Raw genomic sequence first — 19,598 nt, forward strand, 5'->3', positions numbered from 1 at the left:
GCATTCTTTCACCCTTTATAGACCTCTTCCCCCGGCCCCCTCACCCCAAAGGGGTCATACTGTTTTGAGGAAAAATACTATTCAGGATATATTTTCCATACTAGTTTTCCTTTAAATAAGAGAAATCTGCAAACAAAGTAATATACAAAATACTACTATACAATCACACTTCTTTTAAAAGGAAAGGAGAAATTGACAGGCATCTTACATATGTAATCTCATTTAATACTTCTGTAACTCTTTCAAGGAGGAAGGAGAGAGAATGGGAAAGGCAAGTGTGCTTATATGCTGACGGGAAACATCCACGGGGGGAGGAAAAACTGACGAGGCAGGAGAGAGAGAAGGAACTACTTCAGCAGATGAGTGGGGATATATAATCAACGTGCACAACTGAAAAGATGTCTTTGGCTAAGGGTCAGTGAATTACTGCATGTTTCTGTATGGCTCGCAAGCTGAGAATAGTTTTTATGTTTTAAAATGATTTCTCAAAAAGAAAAAAAATATTTTGTGACAACGAAATTCAAATTTCAGTGTCCAGAAATGAAATTTTATTGGCACATGCCATGCCTGTTTGTTAACATACTATCTATGGCTGCTTTTGCAGTCTAACAGCAAAGGTAAGTAGCTGCAACAGTGACTGTGTGGTCTTCAAAGTCGAAAATATTTACTATCTGACCCATTATGGAAAACATCCGCTGATTCCTGGCACAGTCTCTCCACTTGTGCTCTAAACTTTAGATGTATCTAATCAGAATAGACAGACTTCAAATGATCTGGACATTTCTATTAAAGAAATCTAAAAGTCAGTGTTAAAACATAAGAGATAAATTCAACTGATTCCATCCAGCCAGCCATTCGATCAATCAACTATATTTACTGAATCCAGTGCCAAGCAATGGAGATATAAAATGAACAAAACAGGCATGGTCCTTATTCTCATGGAATTTAAATTCTTATGAGACAGAAAGACAGACAAATAAGTAAGATTATATATCTTGTGGTAAGTGCTCTGAAGCAAATACACATGATGCTGTGAACAAAAGGGAGTCTGGGGGATTACTCTAGACAGGGTAGTCAGGAAAGGTATTTCTCAGGAGGCCATAGGAGCCAACCATGCTGAGAGGAAGGGGTGAAGAGAACAGGCGGAGCAGACAACTAATGTTCTTAGATTTCCACAGACACAGAAATAGGCGAGGATGGAGAAATTTATACACTGTGACTAGCATATGCAAGGAAGACTTTCCCTGATGGATTTTCCAATGGGATTTTTACTAGAAAGTACACAAAAAGTAATTATATAATGGGTTCAAATGGTTTGGGAACAAAATACAAATTAAAAAAACAAAACAAAACACTGTATAATTACTTAATTACCCGAGAGATAGGAATGGTTCCAGAAAGCCATTTCTGCTTATCAGGTATATACAGTAACAGTCTGTTTTTTAATGGGGAGAAACATTCCACACAGTATAAGTTTTACAGGATACTGGCAAATGCAAACATGCCAAAGAAAGTATAAATGACAGGCATTTCTTAATTGCTTAAAATAAAATTAAGCTTTTCCTATTTTTTTATTCTGTGAACACATCAGCAAATAAATATCAGGAATGATCATAAAAGGATCAATAATACAGAAACCACAGAATGTTCTTCAATTGTAATTCATACATAGCTAATGCAGCACAACATACCAGTTGAAGCTTGACAAATGATAAGCTATGAACTTTGGGAAAGACTTGGTGTCATTTGGGTTAATTCTAAGTTTCTTACTTGGCATATACCAAAATAACTATTTAAAACACAACCTGTCCATTTTGTGGGTTGGTTATGCAGTTTGTTCCACGTTAAAATAATTAATTCCTTCATTATCTTGTTTTTCAGGCACAAATAACTTTCTACCTAAAATTTAAACAAGTTGAAGGAGTACAAAATAAAACGTTTGGGTAGTCTTTTAGATATTTATAAAATTATGCCATTCTAGCTTATTTCTCCTTATGAAAAATGATAAAACACGATTTTCAACCATTTGCAAAGCCAGACACAGGTCTATCGAAATGTAAGGTACATTCAATGTAATGATTCATAGTGTCTCTAATAGAAAGATTCAGCAGTTCTCAATCTAGACCTTTATTCCTTCTCTGAATAAATGACGCCTGAAATTTTTATTCTTGTTCTAATGGAATTTCAATGGCCTTCACTGCAAATCTACTGGAAATTTTTGCATATTAAGTGGAAAAAATTAAATGATGTTAACCACATTTTAATGTGATTAAGGCTGACAGGGTCATTATTTCTGCTAATCACTCAGTTTAAAAAGCTCAAACAAAACTTTATAACAGACAAGGTTTTTAATTTCCTGTATATCTTGTTGAAATTTATTAAAAAAAACTGTAGAAGAAAAAGAAGGGAAAAAACCATACTACAGTCCTTGACAAAAACCAATGAGCAGTTCCCACAATTTGCAGATGGGTTTCATTATATTTAATCTGGTGATGTAAAAACAAAAATGAAAAACAATCTTATACTGCACATGCTCCTCTGGTTTCTTTCCTTTTAAACATAAAGAGGGTAAGAAAACGTGCTTTGTAGAATATTAAGCTCTGTGTTTCCTATTTGTTGCTAAATGGAAACAAATATAGTTTTTTCTTTAGATCTTAGAGCAAACTAAAAACAGAATTAATGCATAATGCTGCCTCAAACAATTCTTCAATGACCTATTTTTTAGATTAATCTATGCCATGCAATTATGAACATTTCAAATGTATCAGCATAAACTAAAAATCTTCATTGATGCAAATCTCCAAAGAGTGATGCTAACTGCTATCAGAAGAATAATAGGAGTTCCAATGATTAGTAGTACTTATAGATAATTTGTCTTTTCTGTTTTCTGATAAGAAATTTACTTTGTTCATTGGTCATTCTATACTAGAAACTTGATAGTAAATTAAGATCGCAAGTATACTTGATGTAATTTTGGCGCTCTACTTGCAAAGAATTATTTTTAAAAGTACAACACTGCAATATTCTTGAAGCAAAAATGAATAGGAACCTAGTCAAAAAGACGTAGCCAGTATCTTCTCTAATTTTCTGAGCACTTCCATATTTTCCATAAAGAACAACAGTTAAGCTAGTTACATAATCCATAGAACTACATAAGAGTAAACCAAATATCTTACTACTCTTTTTGTTGGCTGTCAACTGCTTAACCAATACTGGTTGTTGAAAATCATCTTTATCTTTCAGCTACTAAAATGGTAATTTCTAAAAATGATTTGAGGACTGTAATTCATTTTGACATATGAAGGTAATATGACTATTCCTAATCTGTAGTTATAGTTTTTACAGAAACAAAATTAATTAGCTTTTAGAAAAATATGACGAGCAAATGATATTTTAAAAGAAACACACACCTGAAGTTCAGGCAGTCTAATTCATATTGATTCACCTCAATCTAGCAAACTTAAATCAAATTCAATGACTAAAAACAAAACATTTCACACATAAAAATAGATTAAGTAAATATTTTTTGCATTGTAGTTTTCTAAAGCTGTACAAAACTATGTTCACTGCAAATAATAGTCAAACTAACAATTATAAAACTTAAGCTACAGGTGCAGTACCTTTACCCCCCCAAAAAAAAATCATCCTTTTCATGGTAAATTACTCAATTGCATGCAAACAGATAAATGAGTTTACCTCATTGATCACAATCTAAGCACTAACAAAAGCAGAGCAGCTGGCCACAAACAAGTCCTTTTGAAATACAATTTAGCACTAAAGTTTGAGAAATTGCTGTTCTGCATATTAAAAATCATAATGAAACTACTTTTCAGCACAAAGCTCAGCCTTTTGTGAAGAGAAAGAGATTAAGATCTGTAGCAGATTATATAAATATCAAGAAGTTGAATATTAATACTGTATTGTAGTCATAATCTTTGATATCCATAGAAAGAATTAACATAGTTGAACTTTTAAAAAATTTTAGTGTGATGCTATGCACTGGTGCATCAACTAATAACCCTCCAGAATTTCCATGCCCATCTAACAAGAGTCCCTGCTGAATGTTCTAATGCATCTTATTGTGAATCTTCAGCAAATAAAACTTCATGTATGAGCTCATGATGTGCTCTGCTGCCGGAAAGTCACAGACTCTGTGGGAAGCTCTTTATCTTCCCAGCAGTCAGTTCTCTGAGAACATCAGTGCAGCTACTGTAGTTACCTGTAGATTACTTGTATTTTCTCACATCTGTGTCCAGCAATCTAAACCATGATGATAAAGGGTCATTAGGTTTTGAGTGAGGAAGGGGATGGACTAGACAATTTGCTCTGATAAGCTCCTCGTTGGGAGCTCTAGTTTAGAATGTGAAATGTCGGATATGTACAGTTTTACACTAAAAGGAAAAAAGAATTTCACTTTTCGGCACTAACAATTAAAACTTATGCAATTTAATGCCTCACTATAGTCTACTGATCCACATTTTATTTGGGGGATTTATAATTAAAAGTATTTAAGAGAAATAATTTTCTGCTTGTAAAATGGATGTCTACGCTCTATTAGCCACAAAGAATTCAGGTACAATTACTAAGATAACTGCTGTTTGGAGCACAGCAAAGCAATTTCCCACAGTGGGACTTACAGTTCAATTTACCAGTTGGGCAAATATTTTGTGCTCTGTAGTGGCCTAGAGAGTTAAAAGCTATAGGTAACATTTGAGCAGTGTTATACCTGGAGAAAAGTTTCTTCAATCCAAATGGATGGTTTAGATTTCAAAGCAAAGAGAGTATCCTAAAAACATTCTCCTAAATTAATATTACATAATTTAAAAACTAACACAAAATTCAGTTGTCACAGAAACCCTGACTGACCTCTTGTCCTCCCTAAAACAAGGCTCATAATTTAGAACTCAATATTGTATTTTATTTTCATATTTGTGCAGGATCCTAAATTGTTCTGATACTCAATCACATTTTCGTAGTAATCAGCTGATAGAATATGCTATATTCTTGATTAGATTATACAACGGATATTAATTATTTAATTTCAAATGGCTTAGAATAATTGTGTCACATTACAGAAATATAAAAGAGAAAATGTGGGGTTTTTTTGGCATCCTTTAGTTATTATGTGGCACACCATATAAATAGGATGAAAAGAAAAGTACTTTAGTTTAGCGAAAGAAAGAGGAACTTAAAAAATGTTTGCTAAATTTGTATTCATAATTTACCTTTTTATTTAGGTATGCTTATTTTAGTACAACACTATGTCTTCTACCGATCTTCTTCCAGAAGGAAATTTTAAGAGATAATATTGACTGGAACAAATAAAACACTGCCCTGCCTCAAAGAACCATATTAAAATTACAAAAGTATGTGAATAAAAGCATACAATATTTTTAAATGAAACATCAAGCAGTGATTTGGGTTTTTTGGAAATAGTTTTAAAATGGTATTCATTTGAACCATTTGAAGGCTTTCTAATGCTGCTGGAGAAGAAAGATAAAAAACTTATTTTGAAAGTTGTTTACTAGCCCTAAAGACAAGCAAGCAGTATTTTCCAACAGATTAAAGATAAAGTAAGCATTTAAAAACTCCTGTTCTTCCCTTCAAATACATGAATTGTCTAAAATTCTTTTATGAAAGATTATAAGATGGAATTTATGTCACTGCACTATTACCAATGTAGAGACATTTCTTAAAATAAAAATTATCATAAAATACAACATTTGGGTAACTAACATTAACCTCCTAAGGCAATATGAGAACACAAATCCATAATAATTATTCATACACCAAGCCACTGTAAACCTAAATCATTTCTGAAGACCTGAATGTGTCAAGAACTTTGACAATTATGACTGGAGCCAGGAAACTGTAGCAGTGCAGAATTTCTTATGAATTTCTCCAGTTACTTTTTATAAATGCTGTCTTGGATGACAGCTTAATGTGTACCACATGCAATATTTATTCTTCTTCAGTGTCAGACTGTCTAGCCATCCAAGGGAATACAAAGAATGTCACTTATTAGGATAAAAGCACAGGGAAGGTAATCAAGGACATATGTAACATCAGCCAATCATGCCCTATTTCAACATCCTATTCCATTCATAACAGTTCAACAATTATTTGCTTACTGATAACTTGCTTTCAGGCTGTTTGTGTTCACCATAATGGTGGTTTGCATTTATTTTGCTCTTTAGAATTGGACACTTGCTGTGCCATACGTGTTTGTCAAAACTTTATATCTTCTGTCAGAAATGGCTTAGCATTTCAAATAATTTCTATCTGTCAGGAATTACTAATACAACAATCAGTAACCCTCGATGTCAATAGGGCACTGAAATAACTATAAAGAGCAAATATATAACTATTAAATATTTCACAGGAAGAAAAATTCTCTAAATGATACATGGTAAGAAAGTCATCATTATTAACTAAGCCACACTCATAGATCTCCCCTGCATTTGGCTAAGAATGTGTAACAGGCATTGCTTTTTCTTTTGTTTCAGTTTTCCAAGATTGTGAAGCTGAGAGAATTTCCAGTCTAATCTGGTGGTCTTTAAACTGCATGTCCAAGATGTTTAAGTAATACAAAGTCACAATAAAACATACACTTGGCCACCCATACAAATTTCACTTAATAACAGATTTAAAATAATGTCCCATCATACATCATAATCATGAAATGTGTAATTGCAGAAAAATAATAACAATCATACTTAATCAAAAAACTTTAACCGGATATGTTTTATATGATATGATATGACATCAATAATGTATTCTAATAACATTTAAAAGCTTAAAAAAACATTAATTTCAAGAGCTCTGGACAACTAAGATGTTTACTCTGAACATAGGAAAGGGAAACAAATGGTTGATACTGTCTATAGTCTCTCTCTCTTAGTCTCTTTTCCTCTCTTCTGTCTCTATCTTACATTGGTTCTAATGTAAAGTTCTATGATGTGAGAAATATTCCATACAAACTCTTCCATACAATATCAAAATAAGACTCAGAAAAAACCCACTTTTAAATAATAAAAATATTATTACAAATTTTTCTTTTCTAGTGTACATCTACAAACTGTCTTGTGAACCACTGATTTTCTTAGTTACGTAGTTAAGTGTCATGATGTTAGCTGCTGATAGCACCAGGGAAAATTCCATTTGGACAGAGTTGGAAAGAAATGGGTATTAGTCTTGATTAAGGAAAAGAGAAACACAGCAAGATTTTCTAAGTGCTGCTGTTCCATTTAAAAGTCTTGAGCATTCACAAAACAGCAAAATCGTTCCAAATATGAAGTTTGGTACTTCTATTTCTAAACAGATTTCTAACTGATTTTCAAAAGAAATTCTTTTTTTTTGGTGGGGGAAGGAGAGAGAAAACAAAAATACAGTTGAAGGAAGGGAAAATATATCTTATGATCTTATTCTAGTAAATTTCAGAAGATAGAACATTATAATATAAAAAACAAAAAATATGTATATTTAGGAGGAATGGAAGAAAATGGGAAATTGCTATCTTTTATTTCTTGAGAATTAATAGGTTAAAATAAACATTTTTACCATTTTAGCTCCAGCTCACAAGAGAAAATATAAAACATTTTATTGCATTGATAGCATGCTCTTCATGCAACAGAAAGTGCAAGAAAGAGTTGTCTATGTTGGTTGTACCCTGGTGAGAACTACACAGAAACCCATACCTCCTGGAGAGCAAACATAATTGCAGTGATGTTTATAAGCAGGACTCAAGTTAGTTAAGAGAATTTATTGTGTAATTACAACTGCCAGATACTAATTAACTATAGAACTTTCATATATATGCTTTTTCATCAAATTATGAGAATTAAATTCCAAGACAAAGCAATCTATTTCTCACAGAATAATTTCATTTAATATATGTAAATTATTTTAATTTTCATTATTCTGCAAGAAAATTATTATTCTATTTGACAGGTGAGGAAACAAGGAAATAACCAACTTAGTCCTGCTTATATAAATCACTGCATTTGTGTCTGCTCTCTAGCTAGTATGGGTTTCTGGGTAATTTTCACTAGAATACAACTAACATAGAAAATTCTTTGTACACTTTTTGTTGCATAAAAAACATGCTACAAATGGAATAAAATGTTTTATACTTTCTCTCATAAGCTGAAGTAAAAGAAGTCTGTAAAATGTTTAACTAGGTTCCTTACTTCACATCTCTCTAAGTAAATGGGTAGATAGTTGCCTTCTAAGGTTGTTATGAAGATTAAACCAAATGAGAGAACATATGTAAGTGCCCCAAAGTCCAGCAAATAACAGATGTTCAACAAATGGTAGTCGGTATTTTGCCAAGACTTGGATGTACGTGTACATACATGCACATGTACAGATATACATGTATATGTATATATAATGTTCTTGCCATTATATTGCTATGCACCAATATAGTATTTGAAGAGAATACTATATAAATTATCTGTTCGTACTTCAGTTCATAAAGAGAGAGGCACGTGTGCACACACATACACAACTCCCTACTCCCAAGATGGTCTCAAAAACACATCCAAATTACTGAAAATGCAAGGAAAGAGAACAAATTACTATGTGGTTAAGAACAAACACACAAACAAAACAACCAAGTGAAGGAACTTATCTTAAAAAAGGATCGATTATACGTATTTTCTATGTAAAAATATATAAACTATTTTAATTGTTGTCCCTACAAAGTGGTATTAAGTTGGTACATATTTGGAAAATAGCTTTCAGAGGTAGTCCATGAAAATAAAGATACAGTTTTAGACGTAATTTTTATATTACCTTCAGTTGGCATTCTCTAATGAGGTTATAGTGAATTTTAGTCTCAAATTTTATAGTGCAGGAACAGTTTAACAACAAAACCTTATCTGAATGAAATTTATAATGACAGGAAATGTGGCTAGTATATGACCGACTTCTCAGGCCTTGTCTACCTTTCCAGCATCAGCAATGTCCCAATGTTGAGACACTACAGCATAGGATAAAAAACATGAGCTCTGGAGATAAACTGCTTAGACGTGAATCTTGGCACCATTGACTGGCTATGTAACCTTGGCCAAGTTCCTCAATCTCTCTCTACTTGCTTTGCCTTCCTTAAAATAATAATGGTACCTACTATATAAGGTTGTTGGGAGTCTTAAATGTAACTGGCATATAGTTAAGTGTTCAGTAAGTGCTGACTGATGGTGACAACTGCTAATATGACAGCAACAATACCTTAGGCATATGAATTATCTGGTGCTGTTCTACTTGATGGTATTCTCTCATTTCCCTGTTCATTTAGTGAATGACTATTCTTAAGAAACTGCATGGTATGCTAGAAGGAAAAAAAAAGACAAATTCTGTTTATCATATTAATATAAAAAAACTGACTTGTGATTAAAGCTATGTTTTCTGGGGTCTGTTCTGTAGTACTATTTTAGACTTGGCAACCTGATGCAAGTTTTATTTTGGTTTCAATAAGAATGACTGTATTTTCTCCACTAAAATTTTTATATATGGTATATGTTTAAAAATGGATGTCGGGGGCTGGCCCAGTGGTGTAAAGATTAAGTTAGTGTGCTCCACTTCAGTGGCCCAAGGTTCACCTGTTCGGATCCCAGGCAGGGACCTTTGTACCGCTTGTCAAGCCATGCTGTGGCAGGTGTCCCACATATAAAGTAGAGGAAGATGGCATGGATGTTAGCTCAGGGCCAGTCTTCCTCAGCAAAAAGAGGAAGATTGGCACCAGATGTCGGCTCAGGGCTAATCTTCCTCAAAAAAAAAAAAAAAAAAAAGGACGTTAAAGTGGGTGCTAAAATATATCACTACAAAAATTATTACAGAGTTAATAAAATTATAAGGCAAGGCAAAAACCATAGCAGCTAAAGCTTATTATCTAAGAAAAGCACACAGTTGTCATCTTCAGAATTGTTTCCTTTTATTAACTAAAACCCCATACAATTTGGTGGAGATGATATTTTCTGAGATAAAATGTAGCATCTGGACAACCACTGGCAAAAGAATGAAGGTAGACCATTATCTCATGCCACACACAAAAATAAACTCAAAATGGATCAAAGACTTGAAGATAGGTCCTGAAACCATAACACTCCTGGAAGATAATATAGGTAGTACACTCTTTGATGCCGAACCTAAAAGGATCTTTTAGAATACCATGTCTTCTCAGACAAGGGAAACAAAAGAAAAAATAAACAAGTGGGACTTGATCAGACTGAAGAGCTTCTGTAAGGCAAAAAGAAATTAGGATCAAAACAAAGATAACCCACCAATTGGGAGAAAATATTTGTAAATCATATATTTGACAAGGGGTTAATCTTCATTATATAAGGAACTCACACAACTGAACAACAAAAAAACAAACAGGCTGATCAAAAAATGGGCAGAGGATATGAACAGACATTTTTCCAAAGAAGATATACAGATAGCCAATAAGTACATGAAAAGATGTTCAACATCACTGATCATTAGGGAAATGCAATTAAAACTACACTAAGATACCACCTTACATCTGTTAAAATGGTTATAATCACTAAGACTAAAAACAACAAATGTTGGAGAGGGTGTGGAGAAAAGGGAGCCCTTACACACTGCTGGTGGGAATGCAAACTGGTGCAACCACTATGGAAAACAGGATGGAGATTCCTCAAAAAACTAAAAACAGAACTACCATATGACCCAGCTATCCCACTACTGGGTATCTACCCAAACAACTTGAAATCAACCATCCAAAGTAACATATGTACCCCTATGTTCATCACAGCATTATTCACAACAGCCAAGACACAGAAACAATCCAAGTTCCCATCGACCAAGAATTAGACAAAGAAGACGTGGTACATATATACAGTGGAATACTACTCAGCCATAAAAAAGACAAAATCATCCCATTTGCAACAACATGGATGGACCTGGAGGGTATCATGTTAAGTGAAATATGCCAGACTGAGAAAGACAAACACCATATGATTTCACTCATATTTGGAATATAAACAAACACATGGACAAAGAAACAGTTCAGTGGTTACCAGGGGAAGGGAGGTGGGGGGTGGGCACAGAGGGTGAAGGGGAGCACTTATGTGGTGACAGACAAGAAATAATGTACAACTGAAATCTCACATCAATGTAAACTATTATGAACTCAATTAAAAAAATGTAGCAGGATGCTAAAGTCTTAAAGCAATATTTTTAAAGATTTCTGAAGCTTCACAAATATACCTTGTCATGAGTGGAACAGCATCAACATTGAAGTCAAACAGGTCTTATTTCTACTACTTGCCTGCCAGAAGAACTTGAGCATGTTCCATAATTTCTCCAACTGCCCTATCTGTAAAATGGGCATGATAATATCTACGTTTCACAAAAATTCATAAAACTTTCATATAAAGTTCATCTATTCTTCTATTAACATCTCACCAGTTTCTAAGCTAAAAAGAGTGCCTGCCACATAACAGGAACTCAATAATAAGTGACAGTTTGTTATGTATGTCTTTTGGTTTGATATAGGAAAAGCTAAGTCAATGTCATTTAATGGTGTGTACAGGGTAGGGCAGGACAGACGAAAGAAAAATGGCACAATTTGAAAGGTAACAATTTTAAACGTAAATTATATATGAAAAGTACTAGTGGCCTTCATGTTTTAAATATCCAGATACGCCCTTTGGGAAAAATCTTTTAAAATATCATTAAAAAAAAAAACCAAACTAAAAAACGATTACTGACAGATGTTATTTGATCTTTTCCTTTTAAATTTCAAAACAGACTAAACCCAAAGATGTTTTCCACAGACTATACTGTTCTTTTTAAAGAATTTCTAAGGAAAACATTGATAATTATCCAGGAATACTGATGACTACTCCTTGATTTTTTTTTTTAAGATTTTTTTTTCCTTTTTCTCCCCAAAGCCCCCTGGTACTAGTTGCACATTCTTCGTTGTGGGTCCTTCTGGTTGTGGCATGTGGGACGCTGCCTCAGCATGGTTTGATGAGCAGTGCCATGTCCACGCCCAGGATTCGAACCAACGAAACACTGGGCCGCCTGCAGCGGAGCACGCGAGCTTAACCACTCAGCCATGGGGCCAGCCCCATACTCCTTGATCTTAATGACAAGTATTTAAAGTTCTGAAAAGGAACCTTTGCATCTTTATTACTGGAAACATAAATCTTACATATCCCTCTGCTAGCTTAACCCATTCCTAGCTAAAATGCAGATCTCTAATTCAATGAGGAAAACGCTTCATTTTAGTAAAAATTAAATTCAAGGCCAAAATAAAACAGTGTCATGAGGGCCATCTCAGGATTTGGCTGAGGGTCCACTGAAATAATGTAAGGTAAAAACTGTAAAGTTTTGATAAATGTAGGTGGCTATTATTCTTAGTAAGGTTCAATTTACTTCTTGGAGGTCATACGTCAAGGAATTTTTAAAAGAAGTCCTTTATAAGCAGTAGCATGGATCAGCACGTTGCTAGACAAGCATGAAAAAGTAAAGATGAAAAAGTAAAGATGAGAGGCTGGCCCAGTGGCATAGGGGTTAAGTTTGCACTCTGCTTCAGCAGCTTGGGGTTCCTGGGTTTGGATCTGGGCACAGACCTACACACTGCTCATCAAGCCATGCTGTGGTGGCATCCTACATACAAAATAGAGGAAGACCAGCACAGATGTTAGCTCAGGGCCAATCTTCCTCACCAAAAAAAAAAAAAGTAAAGATAAAGTTCAAAATAAATCTATATAATTGTAAATGTTACTTTAAAGGTTGCTAAAACACTTACCAACTGAAAATATTTCTGGACTACAAGAAATGAATTACAGTAAACTAGAAAGTAAATGACGGTCATTCTTAAAACTCCAAATTAAACTTTAGAACACATTTAGGGTATTTCTTTTGTGGTTTTTTTTTTTGAGGAAGATTAGCCCTGAGTTAACATCTGCTGCCAATCCTCCTCTTTTTGCTGAGGAAGCCTGGCCCTGGGTTAACGTCCGTGCCCATCTTCCTCTACTTTATATGTGGGACGCCTACCACAGCACGGTGTGCCAAGCGGTGCCAAGTCCGCACCCAGGATCCGAACTGGCAAACCCTGGGCCGCCGAGAAGCGGAACGTGCACACTTCACCACCACTGCGCCACTGGGCCAGCCCTGGAACATATTTTTAAGCAGAATTTAAAAATTGATGATACAAATGGTCACAGATACCAAAATATGTCTCACCCAAACTGCACTATTTCTACTACATTGTGAATTAAGCAGGCTTTTGAGAGTATTTCATAATCTAATGTTTTTGATAGGGAAATGCTTTCTAGGCCAAGTTAGAGTAAGGACATGTAATCATTTGAGTAAAGTAACTAGCCTCGAATATAGAGATGCCAATTCCAAAAACAGGTTTTATTTCCATTTGTTCTCATTGTAGCCAGAGCAATAACTGCCCACTATGAGGAAAAGAAACACGGTGAGTGAGACCCAGAAAAAGACTTATTTTCAAGGTGTAGAGATATGAGATGGGGCATGAAGTAGGGTACAAGACCAGGTCTTATTTCCAACCCGGTCCAGAAAAGTTGCTCATAAAGTGGGTAACTGCAACTTGGGGAATACTCTGTATAGTTGCACAGTTAGAAAAAAATCTTACCATGATAAACCTATACATGAGGGTTGAGAAGGTACTAGATATTTGCATGGAGATCTTTTCTTTATGAGTTTGCTATAACCCAATTCATTAAAATCATAAAATTCTAGAACTGGAAGGGAACCTTAGAGATGATCTTTAATTTTTTACTAACCTTCACAGGCTCACCTCCAACACACTCATAAATACATTCAAGAATAGAGAAACTGAGATACAGGAGATCACAATGGAACTGTTTTAAAAGGCTTTTCAAGAATAAGCATCTATTCAAAAATTATGCTATTGTAAACAATTAAAGAATGATTTACCCTAATGGAAACCAAAAAGTGACAATGAAATCCTCTAGGATGCACATAATGAAGTCATAGGGCCCCATGTGAGAGCGAGATGGGGGCGGAGTCATCTGGAAGGTGATGGTGATGTCATGGGGGTCTTCTTGCTGCCGCAATTGCATAGTAGGGACGGTTCTCAGTTGTTTGGTTTTGTTTTGGAGGACAGCTGTCTCAAAGCATGGAATTACAGCTGTAAATATACATAAGATATGTTTTGTTCCTTCATCCATAATAATGGAAAGCAAAACCAAGGGAATGTGTCTGGAAGACAAATTTAGAAGACTAAACAAGTCCTTTTTTCTATTATTATATTCTTTTGGAATTACGTTACTTAAATTTGAGAAATATTATTTATATAGAACAAATTTTATGTGAACATTCTGATGAATTGTCTTCAATACATAAAAGGCTAAGTAATTTGCCTGAAATCAAAGAGTCAGTTAGCAGCAAATAAGGACCACAACACTAGTATTTCAAATTTTAAAGTGGCAGTATTCTTACTACACCAGACTTCTTGATAATATATACTACCAAATTTACAAATAGACTATATGCTCAAAGTTTCTGAGAACTCATTTTCCTTACAGAACCAATGTTATTAACGGCACCCAACATTTTGCTCTAGCCTTCAAAAGTCTACTTAACTCATAATGTAGTTGAACTACCACATCAATTCCAAAGGTAGATCCTGTGAGCCAGGAACACAGGAGAGAGGGGCAGAGAGAATAATACTCCTCTCCTCTCCTGCATAAGCAGGAGGTACTAGGCAAAACACTGCAATTGCCCCAAATGGCACCTTCTCCTTTCCTTTTCTATGCCTTCTTCCAGGGAAAACTGTTATTCAGATTCTGTATATACTGCATTTAGGCTCCATTCTAAACCCTTCACAAGTTCCTGCCATATATATCTCCTATCCCCAACAGTCCTGAGATTTCTGAGCCTCAAAATTCTCCTTTATCTCCACCAACTACCAGTCAAAACTCCCATTTTGTTAGTGTAGCTCATCTCAACTCATAGTTTTAGAAAGAAAGTCAGAGCTTATATATATGTGTGCATGAATGGGGAATATATGTTTCAATTTCATATGAGAGAATCCTAGAGAACACTTTCTTTTTAAAAGAGCTTTGGTCTCTTGAAGCCAGAAAAAACATTGTAAAACCTTTCCCTATTATATGGAGTAAAATTCTTTAGATACTTTTAAAAAGATGAAAGTTTTGACATATTTGATAAATTATTTGACTCATAAATCAGTAAGTCAACAGATGGTGTAATGAAGATAACAGCTGGCCCCCCCCAAAAGTATCACTTTCTCAAATTCAGTGAGCCATCTTACAAATAGAAATTATTATCTATAAATAGTACCGGGCAAAAATGCAAATAGGCCAAGGGAAATTCCTAATACGCACAGTATGGTGGGCCAATAGCATTATGTTCATATAAAAAGATGTGCTTTCTTCTATTAATTTTTTTTAATAATCTGGAATCAGAAGTGTGATTTGGTTTTATTATGACTAAGTGCTCTAGGGCACTAATACTGCTTAATAAGAATATAAAATTGCGAAAGAGTAAGCTAAAACCACTTAATGAAAACCAGAAAGAAATTCACAAGTATGATTATACACACACACAAACACAAAAAGAACATTTCAAGTAAAATGATTCAAAGGTCTTTCCCCCCCACTTCTTTCAGTCTTCCATCACTTGTAATAAAAAGACTGTTTTGCTGTAGTATATTCTTTTTAACTCTGAAGATACTGATCAGAGAAATTAAGAAAGAACCAATTCCACAAAATCCATTCAGCAGAAATTATTTGAAATTGTAATTCATTGTGCATATGACAGTTTTAAAGCTTTATCATAATACAAATTTAGAAGCAAATAATTGAGAGCTATCCAGTGGTATAAACAAGAAATTGTAAAATGAAGACAGGGGTCTTAAGGAAATATTTTTTTTAGATTCATTTATAACTTTAGAAAAATTAAGAATATTTTGTATAGTTCATGGATTTAATCAATGCCATATTAAGAAAAAAAAAAAAAAGACAATTGCTCAGTTTAGACTTCCAGAATACCCCTGACCTGCCCTGTCACCCTTTCATATCTGTCAAAGGAGCAAATAAGCACTAGTCCTCATAAACAAATCACCCCTTAAAAAGTATTTCATTTATGAAAACCATTACAAACTATAGCTTACAAAATTTAATTCACCTGAAAAACTCCTCACATGTTAAAATAAACCTATCAATATTATGTTGTGATTTCAAGCAGGCAGGAACACACTCAGAATAAATAAAGTATTATTTATCATAGCCTTCATAATGTTAGGTACTTCAAGATGAAGCTGACATAACTTATCCCCAAAACTATATGAACCACAAGTGATAAAAAATATAATCCTAGGAAACGTTGCATGGATATTTCAGGGCTTTTACTTTGCCAGACTAATGGATGACAGGGTGAAACATTTAAAAAACATTATAGGTGTAAATCTTGCTTTATATAATAGGATTTGTTCCTGAAAACTTTAAATGAATTGAACCTAATTTCAAATCTACTTGAGTAGCCTCCTGAACTAAAATGAATAATTTATTTACAAGTTTGTTTTCTAATTTCTAACTTCAGTGAATAATCTTATCAAAATTGGTGACTTCTTACAATAGTTTTATAGAAGTAGTTTTATATTTATAGATATATATGTACTGATATGTATATAGAGATATATGTATAGAAATACAAAAGCATATGTCAAAAATGAACACTTCCCCCTTCATACGCAACTGCTGATATAGTACCTGTAATTCTTATACACAGTTCAAAATGATCAAGAAATATTGGATTTATTCCATGATTCTCCCCCTAACCAGGCATACAAGGTATAGTATTGCCAAACTATTTTTAGCTGTTGCATACAAATTATGTGGAAAATTAACAAAAGCAGAAAAGTGGGGGTGGGGGGACTGAATCATAGTAAAATAAGAATTAATGAAACCTTTTCTATTTAAAATTCATTTAGTAAACCTGACACATTGCCCTGGATTATACAACAGCTTAAAAGATTTCGCAAATATTTGTCTACCTATCTTGAATGAATTTCAACACTCAGATTAATTGACTCATATATTATTATCCAAAGGGTAATTAATGTGCAGTGACCACAAGCCCACCAAGGCACATGCAAATATGTGTGTTATACACATATACACACATGCACATAAGTCTGAATGTCTTAAATTTTAGTTATATTTTCCAATTGAATGTGAATACGTAGTATAATAAACAATAAAATATAACTATTCTTTATTGATAGTTTTAAGAAAGATGGGGGCAAGAGAACACAAAAATGAAACCTAATTGGAAGCTATGTAGGTGCACAAAATATCTAAAATTAGTTTGTTCTGATTTCATAATTGGGTGGCATATACTACTAAGAGAGCAGCAAAGGTGCAAAGATTGAAATTTAAACCCCCAATTAAGCAATGGTTTGACAGATCCAATGTCCTGTACCTGCTTGATGCCATAACTCAGTAGGCAATCTCAAATGAAAATTAATACTGCATACAGTACAATCTTAGTTGTAAGTAACAACCGATCACATCTAAAAAATGAAATCCTCAAGTGTTCAAAAATCATTGGCATCCACCAAAGACAACTTCTTCAGTTTTATTCATTCAAAGAACAGCAATTTGTAATAAGAAAAAAAGATTTCTGTGGATTCCCCTTATAACATCGTGATTACTGTCATCTGATCATCACACAACTGTACTAACCCAGCTGCCATGTCAGCTCTCTTTAGAGGCTAGGCCTTGATCATAAATCAACGAAACGACTGATTCAACACTGCTAAAACCAGCGAGCAGTGCTTGGAGCCATTCCAGTTTTCACATGTTTCAAAGGTCAATATACCTACTCAATAACAATAGACATCTTTCAAAATGCTTACTTTTTTTCTAGGATTGAAGAATAACCTATTACCATTTAAATTTAAAGTGAACTTTAACTACTAATTAAAACATTCATTACTTCTGAAATGGTGACCCATTAAAACATAGTTTTAGTCTTCCTCTTGTGGCCAAAATCACAAACCCCTCCTCCCGTTTCCTGACCATTTAAAATAGTTTTCTAGATCTAAAAGACTCATGAAAATATTTATTACGACTTCCTGCATCACTGTTAATTTGCTACAGTAACATTACATAATAACCTTAAAAAACAAAAACTTTTTCTTTTGCCAAAGCAGCAACTAATGCAAATGGAGCTTAGATATAAACACTACCAAAAAAAAAAAAAAAAGATGCTAATAGAAATTAAAAGGATTTAGTAGTTAAAATGTATTTTAACTATTTACATCTGCTTGCAGTGTTATAAATGATGAAAACCTAGTGTTCATATCCTTCATCATAAAAATTTATTCTGCACTTTAATATAAAGGCTATGTTGCATAAACAGGATTTAAAGCTATAGCAGAGTGGCTGAATGAAAGGAAAATGGCAATCTTTCTGGCTCCAGTAGATGCCATTCCCTATCACACAATGTTTCCCACTCATAAATACATGACAAATACTTCCTCAATCATTTTTTACGAGCAGGGATGCACAGGGGGTAGTCAATGGCTAGCTTGAGGGAAAATAGGAACAGCAGGCGGCAGAAACTGTACAGAAAATGGCTATGTGGTAAATTCTCTTCTGGAACATCACTCAGTTACCCAGTCTTTGATCTTTCAGCTACAATTACACTAACTTCCACAAGATCTGATCCCCCCACCCCCCAAACACACACAACCCCAAACCAGATCATTAATTACACATAAAATCTAAAATTTGGTTTTATAAATAGGATCATCCATACCTCTACATTTTTATAAATTAAAATTTGCTATTTAGACAAGAGTTTACTTTCAATTGGCTATAACCATATCATCATCACAACTGGTCTCACAAAAAACATGGGGTGTCTGGCGACAGCTAAATCACAGACTGGCGTCTCCCGAGCAGTCTGTCTACCATTAGGGTCTGGGAAATGGTATTTACTATACAATTAGATCCAGGGAGTTCTACCTGTAATCATCCAAATACAGGTGTGAGAAGCCCCTTTGGGCAAGGAAACTGACTCATCCCTTTTCATGTAAACTTTGATGTCTGTATTGTTTCACAGTGCCGCAAGAAACCTTACCATCATACTACAATGAGAAGATTTATTAACTGAGGTCAAGTAATAAATTTAAAAATTCCTTCCCAAAGCTAACAATTTTTAACACATTAATCATCAAATCTATAAGAATTTGAAACAAGACAGAACTGATTATTTTAAAGTTAATTATCTATTAGAAGACACTGACGAGTCAGAACTAAATTTTCATGTTAAGTTTATGCTTTCTAGAACATTACCAAAAAAGAGGCCAAATTCAGCTTTCTATCAGGAACACAAAATGTCTTATAGTAGTATCAACGGGGCATTCTTAGTTGCAGTAATTTCACAGAATTTATTCTAATGATTTATTGGAGTTAACCATCTGACATTAATTATTGTTTTGGCTTCCAGTCTATGAATGTTTATTTTTCAGTTTAAAGCTTCTCACTCTTTGATATCATATGGAAATGAGAATTTTTAATGGAAAATTGAAACCATGTGCATCTAAG

The 19,598-nt window shown here is 34.0% G+C and overlaps 1 protein-coding gene across 3 annotated transcripts in view; it reads right to left on the reverse strand.

Annotated features, from left to right (window-relative positions):
* Positions 1-19,598, reverse strand: part of OLA1 (Obg like ATPase 1) — a 168,127-nt gene that overhangs the window by 26,218 nt on the left and 122,311 nt on the right. The gene's annotated exons all lie outside the window — the stretch shown is intronic.

The sequence above is a fragment of the Equus przewalskii genome, chromosome 17 (genome assembly GCF_037783145.1).
Source record: "Equus przewalskii isolate Varuska chromosome 17, EquPr2, whole genome shotgun sequence".
Taxonomy (NCBI): Eukaryota; Metazoa; Chordata; class Mammalia; order Perissodactyla; family Equidae; genus Equus; species Equus przewalskii.